This window comes from Dipodomys merriami, unplaced genomic scaffold, assembly GCF_024711535.1.
Source record: "Dipodomys merriami isolate MVZ:Mamm:240054 unplaced genomic scaffold, mDipMer1.0.p SCAF_1, whole genome shotgun sequence".
Taxonomy (NCBI): domain Eukaryota; kingdom Metazoa; phylum Chordata; class Mammalia; order Rodentia; family Heteromyidae; genus Dipodomys; species Dipodomys merriami.
The window spans coordinates 6,098,491-6,112,703 of NW_027202270.1; the positions used below are offsets into that span (position 1 = coordinate 6,098,491).

General features: G+C 43.6%; 1 protein-coding gene across 3 annotated transcripts in view; it reads right to left on the reverse strand.

Annotated features, from left to right (window-relative positions):
- Nucleotides 1–10,458, reverse strand: part of Gigyf2 (GRB10 interacting GYF protein 2) — a 150,445-nt gene extending 139,987 nt beyond the window's left edge. For 2 of the 3 annotated variants that reach the window (XM_070014782.1, XM_070014763.1), the window contains exons 1-3: nucleotides 10,390–10,458; nucleotides 5,373–5,436; nucleotides 2,061–2,124 (exon numbers count right to left, since the gene is read on the reverse strand). The gene's annotated coding sequence lies outside the window, so the exon portion shown is untranslated. The remainder of the gene's footprint in view (nucleotides 1–2,060; nucleotides 2,125–5,372; nucleotides 5,437–10,389) is intronic. The other variant, XM_070014773.1, reaches the window with a different exon arrangement.
- Nucleotides 10,459–14,213: the final 3,755 nt, after the last annotated feature.

The window sequence follows — 14,213 nt, forward strand, 5'->3', positions numbered from 1 at the left end:
AGACTCTTATCTCTACCAACTACCAAAACAAAAAAAGTTGGATGTGGAGCTGTGGCTCAAGTGGTAGAGTGGTAAAGTACTGGCCTTGAGCAGAAGCAGCTCAGGGATAGCACCCAAGCCCTGAGTTCAAGCCCCAGACCAGCACACACAAACACACACACAAAAATACATATATAAAAATGCATATATATATATATATATAATACACATACATAGATAGAAATGTATGCATACATATGTGTGTGCATGTGTGTATATACATGTATATATGTATACGTATATACATGCACATGTGCACACACACATTACACACACACATTACACTTTTTAAAAGTAGATAGGCATGCTGAGGCACACCAATCATCCCAGCAATTTAGGAGGCAAGAAGATCTCAAGTTTGAGGCCAGCCTAGACTACAAGCAAAGACTGTCTCAAAAAAAGGAAGTCTACTTCATGGACTAGGAATGGAGCTCAATGGTAAATAATATGCTTACCATGTACAATGCTCTGGATTCAATCTCCAGCACTATATAATAATTCTAGAATATAAAAATGTAATTTCAGCCAGGTCCTGTGGCTCATGTTTATAATCCTAGCTACTCAGGAGGCTGAGATCTGCAAATCCCAGGTCAAAGTTAGCCCAGGCAGCAAAGTCTGAGACTCTTATCTCTAAATAATCACCAACAGCTGGGAAGGTGGCTCAGCTGTAGAGTGCTTGCATGCATGAGGCACTGGGTTCGATTCCTTAGAACCACATAAACAGAAAGTGGCATTCTGCCTCAAGTGGTAGAGTGCTAGCCTTGAGCTGAAGAGGTGAGGGACAGCGTACAGGCCCAGAGCTCAAGCCCCACGAACGACAAGAAAGAAAAAAAAAAAAAAAAAAAGCCTGCTAAGTCCTAAAGGGTACTTGGTAAAATATGTGTATATATTAACTCTTCAGGACACAGAAAACTGTAAAATTATACATACAGAATGCTAGAAAAGACAAAAATTGCCTAGAAACTTCTACAGAATTCTGTTTCTACCTTTTTGGAGCAGGACCTTTTCAGCTATGTTTGCACAACTAGACTCCAAACTCATGCTAACACTAATTACACTACTAAGAGAAAACTGAGCCAAGTATAATTCATCAAATTTTCCTTCCCAGAAATAGAAATATGAACACTGAGCTGGCTAGTAACAATCAGCTGGCTAGTAACATGAGAGCTTGGCTTCATGTGAGGCTTCAGAAATGAAGCAGCCATGTTCTTCCACGTGTTTGTTAAAGCACAAAAGGCCACACAACAGAAGGTTCACAAAGACAGGAACAAAAAAGAAACAGAGAACACATCTAACCAACTGGGAGAACTATCTAACTATCTATCTAACTATCTTGCCTTGAGAATGCTTTAGTTTGCTATTCATATCCATCATACAGTCAACTGCTCTTGGGTTCTCTTACAATACTTTGGCCCCTCTGCACACTTGCCTTCAAAGCACTTCTTTTCTTATTCCTTGCCATCAAAAAGTAACATTACAGTCTAGAATCCAATGGCTCAAGCCTATAATCCTAGCTACTCAAGAGGCTGAGAACTGAGGATCACAGTTCAAAGCCGGCCTGGGAAGGAAAGTCCTTAAGACTCTAATCTCCCATTAACTACTAAAGCCAGAAATTAAGCTGTAGCTCAAAGTGGTAGAGTACTAATCTTAAGCACAAAAGCTTAGGGACAGTGCTCAGGCCCTGAGTTCAAAAGCTAGGACCAGCAACAAAAATAAGTCACTGCAATAGGCTGACACAAATTCATACCACACTCATTCCAAGAAAGGTCATCTATTTGTCTGGTTCATAAAGAATCTGAGACACCAGAAAAGAAGTTTCTACTCACTATCCATAACTTCACGAGGAATAACAGTATGAAAATAAAAGCAAAAACTCTGTGTGAGAACTGGATTGCAACTCAAAGTACTTGCCTAGTTTGCGCAAGGTCCACAGCACAACCAAAAAAATTTTAAATGTTATTTCAAATCACAAATCACATATTTGCATGTGCCTCCAACTTTGTGCTTCTCTTCCAACTTACCTGTTCAAAAGCTCTGCTGGTTCACAGCAAGAGGTTAGAGTAGACTGTTCAGGTCCTTTTAACACTGTAAATAAAAAAAGCATTACATGTAAATCACCTAGCACTCTTTTAGAAACCTGAAAGCTTTTTATCATGAATATATTTTATAGGAAATAGTTCCAAACCTTGTTAAAATACTAGAATCACCTGGTATGTTTATAAATTAGATTTGTTGGCAGCACAGTGAAACATGTCAGTAGTTCCAGCTACTTCGGAGTCTAAGGCAAGAGGATCATTTGAGCCTAGAAGTCCATGACCTAGGCAACATAGCCCAGAGTCTAGATTCACTCTCATCAAAATACAGAAGAGGAGGGCTGGGAAGATGGCTCAGTGGTAGAGTGCTTGCCTTGCATGCATGAGGCCCTCGGTTCGATTGCATGAGGCCCTCAGTTCGATTCCTCAGCACCACATAAGCAGAAAAAGCAGGAAGGGGCACTATGGCTCAAATGGTAGAATGCTAGCATTGAGCTGAAAAGCTGAGGGACAGCGCCCAGGCCCCAATTTCAGACCCCACGACCAACCAAAAAAAAAAAAGAAAAAGAAACAGAAGAGGGATGAAAAAATGTATTTTTTTTCTTTTACAAAAAGCCTAAATGATTCTGACGATGCTGATTAACACTACAGTGCCTCAGAGAGATTGTTATTTGGGATTTTATTCAAAACCATATATTACAGGACTTTGTTATTATTTTGTTGTTAACTCTTTCGTTCCAGTCCTAGGGCTTAAATTCAGGACATGGGCACTGTCTCTGAGCTTTTTTGCTCAGAAATACCACTTGAGTCACAGCTCCACTTCCAGCTTTTTTGGTAATTCACTGAAAATAAAAAGAGTTTCATGGACTTTCCTGCCTGTGCTGGCTTCAAATCACAAGCCTCAGATCTCAAGCCTCCTGTGTAGCTAGGATTCCAGCCATGAGCCACTGGCACAAGTTATTAACTGTTACAGAATATGACAGAAAAATAAAATAGAGTAGCATCACAGCAATGTAAATCCTCTACATGTATCAAGTACCCAGAAATTTGACAACTACCAAACTATCCAAGGAGCAAAGCTCCAGATGTGCTTCCTGCTGCAAAATCACAACCTACTCATAATGGTATGTTTAAAGAATCATCTTAAAAATCCAAGATAGAGGGGCTGGGAAGGTGGCTCAGTGGTAAAGCCCTTGCCTTGCATGCATGAGGTCCTGGGTTCGATTCCTCAGCACCACATAAGGAGAAAAAGCCGGAAGTGGTGCTATGGCTCAAGTGGTAGAGTGCTAGCCTTGAGCTGAAGAGCTGAGGGACAGCACCCAGGCCCAGAGTTCAGGCCCCAGGACCGGACCCCCCAAAAAAAAAAAAAATCCAAGATAGACAGATGCTAGTGGCTCCTGTCTACAATCCTAGCCACTCACGATACTGAATTGTTAAGGATCAAGGTTGCAAACAAACCTTGGGCCAAAAAGTTGCAGACTCCCATCTCCAATTAACAAATAAAACACCAGGCTGAAGGTGTGACTCAAGTGGTAGAGTGCCAACTATGACCAAGCAAGCTAAGCAAGTATAAGGCCTCTGAGTACAGGCCCAGGAACCAGAAAAAAAAAAAAAAGAAAAAAAGAAGGGGGATGGGGGGATGTGAAGAAGGAATCCAGGCACAATGGTTCATGCCTATAATCCTAGCTACTCAAAAGGATCAGAGCTGAGAATCAAAGTTCAAAGCCAGCCTGGACAGGTCCTTTTAACAGTCCATAGATTCTTATCTCTAACTAGCCAGCAAAAAAAACAAAAACAGAATTGGAGCTGTGTCTTAATTGGTAGAGTGCCAGGCTTAAGCAGAAAAATATCGCCCATGCCTTAAGTTCAAGCTCTAGTATTGGTACACGAATAAATAAACAAATAAATTTCTGCAAGATGGTGACACTTCAAATGACAAGGCTGTAATATAATAGCTGCAAGTAGTTTCTTAGCGAGAATTAAATAATGTGTTGGATATTTTTAAAATAGTAACTTAGGCATGATGGCATACACCAGCACTAGGAGGCAAAGGCAGGAGGATGGTGAGTTTGAGACAGGTATGGGAAATACAGCAACACCGTCTCAAGAAAATAAATAACTGGAACTCTTTTTTGAGCCCCTCTCCACATAGAGGGTTTTCCTTTCACTTTTAAATAACTTTACTATTTATCTTTTTTAAAAAATAAGTAATTACAAGTTGACAATTTAATTAACAAAAACAACTTAAGAAAGTCACATGGCTGGGTACTGGTGGCCCATGCCAAAATTCCTACCTACTCAGTAGGCTGAGATTTGAGAATCACTATTCCAAGCTAATGCTAGGCAGGAAAACCCATGAGATACTCATCTCCAATTAACTACCAAAAAAGCCAGAGCTTGAGTTGTGGTTCAAGGTAGAGTGCTACCTTTGCACACAAAAGCTCAGGGACAGTGCCTAGGCCCTGAGTTCAAGCACCAAAAAAGACTTATGCCTTTGATTTAATTTTGCAAAAATAGTCATCATGTTTTCTAAAAGTTCATCCAATTACGGCAGAAGGAAAAGTGGGTAAATCAAAAAATTCTCCTATGGGCCTAATTCATGAGAACTAGCTCCAGGGTATTTTCTATTACAACATAAGTTCAAGTTAATAAAACCTTATAGTTAATAAGGCAATATATAATTGTGTTCCTTAAGTACTTTAGTTAGGGAAATACTTTGAAAACACTTTTTATAAAATGAAGTTGGCTACTAAAGGGAATAATCTTTCGTTTTTCAAATTTCCTCTTCTCCCAACCTCACATAAAATTAAAGGCAATTCAACATTATCATTTTCCATTCCCATTTTCCATTCATGGTAAAATTTTAGAAGAATAATAATATGGTCAAGAATAGTGAAATTCTGGAGCTAGGAACCAGTGTTTAACGCACATAATCCTAACTACTCAGGAGGCTGAGACCTAGAGTATCATGGTTCAAAATCAACAAGAAGAAAAGTCCATTAGACTCCATCACCAATTAACAAGCAAAATGGTGAACTGGAGGTGTTGCTCAAGTGGCAGCACATTAGCCATGAGCATAAAAGCTGAGGAAGAGCATGAGACCTTGAGTTTATGCCCCAGTATCAGCACACACACAAAAAAAAGACAAAAATCTTCAGAGCATCCAAAACTGATTAGAAATCTTAAAACACTAGTGAGGGTTTAAGGAGAAGAAAAGATTTAGGTTCAGACTTTTGTAACAATGACTAAATAATGTTAAGGCAATTCAAATTGTTAAAGAAAAATGGACTTGTAACTTGCCTCTAAGTTATGTGGATTAACACCAACGTAGGCTGTTGATTCAACCTAATGAGACTGGTCCCCACTATAGAATAAAACAGAAAGTATGGAAAAATTTAATCAGTAGAAGCTAATCGAGTTACAAAGTCAGTTTTTAAAAATAGCACACATCAAAAGATTAGAAGGGCAAGAGACAGTAGTACTCTTTTCACCCAGAAAGTCCTCCCAAACAGCAATTACTTTCAGTAGTATATCTTCCATTGTAAAGATTAACAAAGAGGGGCTGGGAAAGTGGCTCAGTGGTAGAGTGCTTGCCTTGCATGCATGAGGCCCTGGGTTCGATTCCTCAGCACCACATAAGCAGAAAAAAGCTGGAAGTGGCGCTGTGGCTCAAGTGGTAGAGCACTAGCCTTGAGCTGAAGAGCTGAGGGACAGTGCCCAGGCCCAGAGTTCGGGCCCCACGACTGGCAAAAAAAAAAAAAAAAGATTAACGAAGAGAACAGACATATGGAATATTAAAATGCAGAGTCATGAGATGAAACAAGCTGATATAACATCGAGGACATTATACTTCATTTCAAAATTTCAACAAAAGAACAAGAGGGAGAAATGTAATTAGTTCAAACACTACCTCATCAATATCATCATTATGTCCTCTACAAGCCAGAACTCCATTCACATTCTGACTTTGTAATTTCCATCTTTACCTGATTTTGAGGCAAGTCTGCTACAAATTATTTTCCATATAGACAATTCATCAGCAAAAATGCTTCAAAACTAAAAAATATTCAAGTAAACTAAAATGAAAGAGGGCACTTAAAAGAAACTGGAGACAAAGTAAAAGGAAACAAAAAGTAATTCCCTAGTTTATTAAGCATCAGATGAATTTAAGAACTAGTCTAAAAGGTAACAGCGGAAGAATGAAAAGGAGAAGAAATATTATAAAGGACATTTAAAACCTAGGAGAGGACTGGGAATGTGGCTTAGGGACAGAGTGCTCGCCTCCCATGCATGAGGCCCTGGGTTTGATTCCTGAGCACACATAAACAGAAAAAGCCAGAAGTGGCACTGTGGCTCAAGTGGTAGAGTGCTAGCTAGCGTTGAGCTGAAGAGCTGAGGGACAGTCCCAGGCCCAGACTTCAAGCCCCACAACTGAGAAAAGAGAAAAGAAAAAAAAAAAAAACTAGGAGAGTTTCTGAAGTATTTAAAACTAAACAATACAGAATTAAAAGAAACTCTTTACTAAACAGTTAAGGGTAAATTAATATACTCGTATCACCTGTGTCTAAACGTCGATGGGAATTCCTCATTTCTTTTACATTTCCAAATATTCTAGAAGTTCCGAAGATAGCCCCTTTTTCGGGCAATAGTGGGGTTTGAACTCAGAACCTGACATTCAGTTTGCCTGCTCTACCACTAAAGCCCATTTTCAGCCTGTCTTTGTGCTGGTCATTTTGCAGACAGGGCCTATGGACTTCTTCCCCATGCTGGTTTCAAACCGTGATCCTCTGGATCATCTCCTGAGTAACTAGGAGGCACCCAACTAAGAGCTTCTTCTTAATAAACTATTCCTTTTCACTAATACTTAAAGCATAGCACTAATCTCATTTTTTAAAACTTACTTTTAAGAAAGGAAAATTTTAACTTCCTAAAATATATGAACATCCTGCATTTTTCAAAATGGGGTGGGAAATGTTGGTCTATGTCTGCATAATCTGATTTTCTTTTTTGAGTCATAATGAAATCTCAGTACTCAGGAGATATTCACAAGTTCCAAGTTTCAAGCCAGCCTAGGCTCCATACCTAGGAAGTTCAAAGTCAGCCCTGGCCACAAAGCAAAACCCTGCCTCAAACCAGAAGTCATAAGAAAAAAGGAAAAAGATACACATTTCAGGATGGACAGTGAATGAGCCATCTCATCTTTATACTAAAGAGGTGTGCACACACATTTCCTATTAGATTCCCTTTCACTCCTGCCTCTTCTGCCTCAGGAGAAGCCTCAGGTTCTTTCCAAATGTTAGCTTCCAGCAAGCAAAGTGGCACAGCACCTATCTAGCAAGCTAGAGTTCAAACCCCAGTACCACTACTACCAAAAAAAGTCAGCTTACCCTCTCAGGGAGTTGGGCCTCAACTTAAAATTAATCCCTCGTGGGCTGAGTGCTGGTAGTTCACACCTGCAATCCTATCTACATCAGGATGCTCATATGTGTGGAGCTAGGTTTCAGGACAGCACAGGCATGAATGTTCAAGATCCCATCTCAACAGAAAAAGGTATGGTAAGGTGCACCTTCCAGCTATAGCAGGAAGTATAAACAGGAGGACTGTGGTCCAGGCCAGCACCTGCTTAGCAAGCAGAAAGCCTTAAGTTCAAACCACAGTACTGCCCCAAAATAAACCCTTCCGCAACTCCCTATCCTATTTTTTCCCTATCACTATACAGATGGTCGCCAACTTGGACTGTTCAATTTTGAATTTTATATACTCCGCAGAAACCATTCTTTGAATTCTGACCCTTTTCCAGGCTAGCAATATGAGGTACAATAGTCCCTGGTAATGCTGGCCAGTGACAGTATTCACAGTTCCCAGCCAAGAGATCCTAAAGAGAAATAGACAAGACTCTACTGTAGACTGTGTGGCTAAGCTGTTATGTGTAATAAATTAGGTAAACTTTTTTTTTTTTTTTTTTGGCCAGTCCTGGGGCTTGAAATCAGGGCCTGGGCACTGTCCCTGAACCTCTCTGTGCTCAAGGCTAGCACTCTGCCACTTGAGACATAGGGCCACTTCTGGCTTTTTCTGTGTATGTGGTACTGAGGAATGGAACCCAGGGATTCATACATGCTAGGCAGCACTCTACCACTAAGCTACATTCCCAGCCCAGTAAACTCATTTTTTGTTTGTTGTTTGTTTTTGAGTCCAGTCATGGGCCTGAACTCTGGGCCCCAGTAAACTCATTTTTTAAACTTCAATATTTTCAACTTAAAATGGGTAAAGGGGGGCTGGGAAGGTGGCTCAGTGGTAGAGCGCTTGCCTTGCATGCCTGAGGCCCTGGGTTCGATTCCTCAGCACCACATAAGCAAAAAGAAAAAAAGCCGGAAGTGGCGCTGTGGCTCAAGTGGTAGAGCGCTAGCCTTGAGCTGAAGAGCTGAAGGACAGCGCCCAGGCCCAGAGTTTCAGGCCCCACGACCGGACCCCCAAAAAAAAAAAAATGGATAAAGGGGTGGGAAACCATATAAGGTCCACAAAATCATTCGGTTACATGACAGTACAGACACATAATGCTTCTTCTTGGCTGCCCAAGGCCCATTTGCCTATATTGGTAATTTTGTACAGTCCAGAATGATGTTATAAATATCCAATGGCCCTTGGCAAGAAGAAGAAAAAAAAAGGCTTCCTACCACAGGAACATAGCCTCATCATTATGTTAAGGAGCATCTGTTTATCTCACCTATGAATTTACTTTCCTGTTTAGAAACAAACTTCATGGAGACAGGAGTTTTGTTTCTTACTCAACAGTTATGTATAGATAAGGACTCAATGTTTGTCAAAGAGTGAATGAATGGAAATACATAGTGCCTTCTCCCTCCCCAATCTCAAAACTCTAAAGTGCTTTGTCCAGTACCAAAAGAGTGTGAAGTCTTTTCCTTTCTAATAAATTACTATCATCACCTGTGCTGTCAAAGGATCACGTGCCAATTTCCCAGCTACATGCCACTTTTAAATTATTTTTCCAATGTCCTCCTCTGATGTAACATCTGATGTAACAAAAAGTACATATTCCAGTTTAAGCAATCCAAAAGCTGCTACACTGACTAGCAAAACATAAAAATAAAAAAACATCAATGAATGAGAGCATTTGTGTTCTAACCAAAAAAGCCACACTCTTCAAGGCCAGATCGGCCAATAGGATGAAAGTTAAGGTACCGAAAGGATGACCATAAATAAATAATAAAAAATCTCCTTCCTAAATCTAGGTAGTCATTAGTCTCCAAAAAGGAAGACACTACTTAAGGAAAAAACATCTTCCCAGAATACAACACTGGGGACTAAAATTGCTTGTAATCCAAGTTACACAGCACTGGGTAGAAGCCCATTCGGAGGTTCTAGACCGTTCATTTCTTACAAGTTATATTGGATATACTTACCATCTTTCTTACAGAGAGACTAAGTGTGTTTAAGTGCTTTGACTTTCAGGAAACTGATGGGGGACGGGAGGAAGGAGGAGCAGGACTAGATAAATGCAAAGCACAGTCACTGCTTCCCAAACACGGGCATCCAATCTGTTTCTTTAATACACGACTGCCGTGCTCGCTTGATCTCTATTTCAGCCACACAAAACTGAAGTGCTCGGAGTGCTTCGTGGGAAAACTGCTTTACACCTAAGGCTGACAATAATGCCCGCTTCAACCTGCCGAGAACGTTCGGATCCCCAAAGCTTCCAGGGGCTCGACGCTCCCCGCCCGTCCTAGGATCCCATCATGGCTCCACCTTGCCTCGGGCCTGGTCCAGACCCAGTCCGCTCACCACGGAAGCAGCCTTCCCCCCACGTCGTGCAGATGCTGGGTGGGGGAAAGCCGGGGCGCACCTCCCGCGGGCCGGCCCGGGGCAGCTGTCGGCCGCGGCAGCTGTTACCCGGCGTACCCCGAGGCTGGGCGGGCTCCGGGGGCAGCGCCAGGCGAGCGCCGGGGCCCGGAGCGAACCGGCCCGACGCTGCCCGCCGCCCTCCGCCCGCCGCCGAGACCCCCGCGACGCCTCGGGGGCCCCGGCAGAGGGGCTCCCCCGAGGCCGGCCCGGGCCCGGACCCCGCGGCGCCCCTCGCCCGGGAGGCAGCCCCCTCCCGCCCCTCACCTGACCTGTCCCCTCGCCAAGACGCCCCAAGCCGGCCGCGGCCGCTGGCTGGGCAGCCCGGGGGGTGTCCATGCGGCCGGCTTGGGCCGGAGCTGCGGGGACGCGAGTGAGGCTCAGGCGGCCCGGGACGCGGCGGCAGGGCCGGGGCGCGCAGCGGAGCCAGGCAGGGGAGCGAGACAGAGCCACTGGTTACCTGCGGTCCGGGACAGGGAGTCTCTCAGAACCCAAGTCAGCCCTCAGCCTCAACAACACAAGATGGCCGACACGTCGCCACGCACGTCACGTGACTGCGCGCGCTCCGCCACGCCCCCGGCCCCGCCCACTCCCCCGGCCTGCCTCCCTCCCTACTCTCCAGCCTCCCACGACGCGCTTCCTTTCCGCTACCGCCCACCCCTCGTCCAGACCCGCCCCTTTCCGAGACCCGGATGACGTTCTGGAAGAGGGCGGGATGGTGGCGACACGCAGGCGCGCGTGGGCTCTGGGCTGCAGCTCCTCGCCTGCCCTTGAGTGGAGCCAGTGTCCGGGCTCGGAGCCAGGCCAGGGACCCTGAGGACTCGCCGTCCTGTGCTCCCGCGCGGGGCCAGCTCGCAGCTCAGAAATCTCCGCATCGCTTATCAGCTGGTCTTCCAACTGCAACTTTTCCCCAGCTTTTCGTCCAGCAGACTCGTGGAACTGGGGGTTCATTTTGGAGTGTTGGAACGTGACCTCCGGGAAGAACTTCAGGGGTGCCCCCTGGTACAGCTGGGCCTACGAAGCCCTCCTGGTGCCACGTAAAATACCAGAACCCGGCAATGTCCGGGACACACCTTGCATGTGTGACATTCAGATCTTAAGCTGCTAGGGCTGACTACCTTCTAAGGTCGTTCTTTACATGTCATCCTTACGCGTCTTTACATGTTCTTTACATGCCATCACTCCCTCCCTCCCCGCCCCTCCGAGCTGGGCATCCAACCAGGGGCTCACACGCCAGGCAGGTGCTCTACCATTGAGCTCCACCCCATGCTCTCAGTCTCTGGGCTCCTCTTTACAGGATTCAACCATACACACACACACGCGTCTGAAAATTCGATGTAAGAACTAGTGTCACTTTGTATAATTTTTTCCAAGTCTTTCAATTTCCTTATGAATGGTACAGTAGCACTCTTTCTGAGGGGTGAGTAGAATTTCATTGTGTGTATATATACCACATTTTCTTGATCCATTGGCAGGTCCATTGAGGGGCATCCGGGCTGATTACATTAAGTGAAGTAAGCCAGACCTGAAGAAACAAAAGTTGCATAGCATCCCTCATTTGTGGTAGTTAGACTGTGCCTATACAAGCTGTTACAAATGAATGAACAGACAAATGAATGAATAATAGACTCACTCAATGGAGAACTCAAATACCTTAATTCTTCAGAAAATCTAAGTCAACGCCCAACAAAATAAGTACCAGGAAATGGGTACTTGGGGTGGGGGCGCACGGGAAGAGGGGTAGATGAATAAAAGTATTCAAAAAAAGAAAAAAGAACCACAGTTTTCCCTTCTATCTCTCAACTTCTGTGCTTCCTTTCAAAGCCAAACTGCCAAAAGAGCTGTTATTCATCTCCAACTTACCTTAAGGACACCTTAACCTACAGGTTGATAATGAGATTTTTGTCTTCATCAATATGATTAACCACTTCCCTTGACCTTTTATTGCTCAAAGTAGTCAAGCATCAGCATCACTTGAAGGCTTGTTAGAAAAGCAGATTCTCATGCAGTGCTGGTGGCTCATACCTGTAATCCTAGCTCCTCAGGAGGCTGAGATCTGAAGATTTCAGTTTGAAGCCAGCATGGGCAGGAAAGTCCTTGAGACTCTTATCGCCAATAAACTACTAAAAAAACAGAAATAGATCTGTGGCATAACTAGTAGAGCACTAACTAGCCTTGGGGAAAAAAAGCACAGGGACAGCACACAGGCACTAAGTTCAAGTCCCAGGACCAGCATTAAAAAAAAAAAAAAAAGCAGGGCACCAGTGGCTCACACCTGTAATCCTAACTACTCAGGAGGCTGAGATCTGAGGATCACAGTTCAAAGCCAGCCCAAGCGGAAAGTCCGTGAGACTGTTATCTCCAATAAACCACTCAGAAAACCAGAAGTAGTTTTATTTTTTTTTATTTTATTTATTTATTTATTTATTTATTTTTGTCGGTTGTGGGCCTGAACTCTGGGCCTGGGCACTGTCCCTCAGCTCTTCAGCTCAAGGTTAGCCCTCTACCACTTGAGCCACAGCACCACTTCCGGCTTTTTCCACTTATGTGGGGCTGAAGAATCGAACCCAGGGCCTCATGCATGTAAGGCAAGCACTCTACCACTGAGCCACCTTCCCAGCCCTAGAAGTGGTTTTATGACTCAAGTGGTAGAGTGCTAACATTGAGCTGAAGAGCTGAGGGACAGCACCCAGGCCCAGAGTCAAGCTCCATGACTGACAATAAATAAATAAATGAAAAATCTCAAATCACCATGGTACCTGTATGAGCCATACTGCCCCTCCCCCACCCTTGTGTTCTCACTGCAACTGTGCATGAGCGCCCTCCCACATGACATTCAGTGTTAGTGTTTGCACCTGCTATTCCCTTGCATTTTAGTGCCAAGTCCAACACATTCCCCTTCTTCCCAACAAATAACTCCTGTTCAGCTTTAAAAGCCTACAGGATCAAGCCCAGGGCCTTGTACATGCTAGGCAAGCAAACTACCACTGAGCTACATTCCCAACCCTCAGTGATGATGTCTTCAATCTCTTCCATAAAATCAGTTAATCCCTTGAACTATACCCTTTAAGCAAGAATAAAAACACATGTGTTATGTGCTAACCACCTCAGTAATGGTTTTGCTTGAATCCTCTTGAATAATGGTGACCAAGCTAAGTAGCACTAAGAAAACCACCTGAGCTTCTGAGCAAAGTGCTTTTGGAATCTCAACCAGGAGACTCAAGCCCAAAGTGGCTGATGGCAGAGCCACAAGCACGTGAAACTACCATCAAATCAAGGTACAGAAGTGTCTTCTTTCTTCTTTTTTATTTTTTTTCCAGGCCTGGGGCTTGAACTTAGAGCCTGGATACTGTCCCTGAGCTTTTTTGCTCAAGGCTAGCACTCTACCACTTGAGCCACAGCACCCTTTCCAGCTTTTTTCTGTTTATGTGGTACTGGGGAATGGAACCCAGGGCTTCATGCATGATAGGCAAGCACTCAACCACTAAGCCACATTTGCAGCTCCTGGAACTGTCTTTGTATCACCCCCATTTGTTCCCCAGATGACCTTGGAAGTCAGCCCTGACTGCCCCTCCCAGCTGCTAGTTTCTATCCTTACCTTATTCTTAGCCTTCTATTATCATCTCATGACTGTCACATAGAACAGTAAAATCCGCAGTTCACACTTTCGCTTAGTCCAATGCATGATTCATCCATATTATTACTTTTTAAAAAATTGCTGAATAGTATTTTATGGCATATATGCTGATCCATTTCTTAGTTGAGAGACATTTGGGTTGTTTTCAGTTCAGGAAGATCATTCACAAAGCCTCTATGAATATTCACATAAAGGCATTTGTGAGAACACAAGTTTTTGTTCTACTTGGGTCAATATCTAGGAATGGGATTGGTACTGTGTATTGATTGTTTGACTTCATCAGAAACTGCCAAACTGTTTTTCAGAGTGCCTTTACGCCTACATTATAGGCTCCCAGAAAGCAGGAACCAAATCAAAGGAAGGCTTATGATAGCAATCTAAAGTGACCAAACTCCATGATTTTCCCATTATATATACTGCATCATTCAACTTTATATCCTCGGCCACTGTCAATAAATGCTCAATAGATACCTATGGAGTCAAATTCTTAATTACATAGTTTTTCTGTTCTGTTGTCGTTTTATTTTGTTTTTTGTTTTTGTTTGTTTTTGTTTTGTGCATGTGTGTGTGTGTATACTACTATTTTTCTACTTCTGGCTTTTTGGTGACTAACTGAAGTCTCATAGATTTTTCTGCCCAAGGATGGC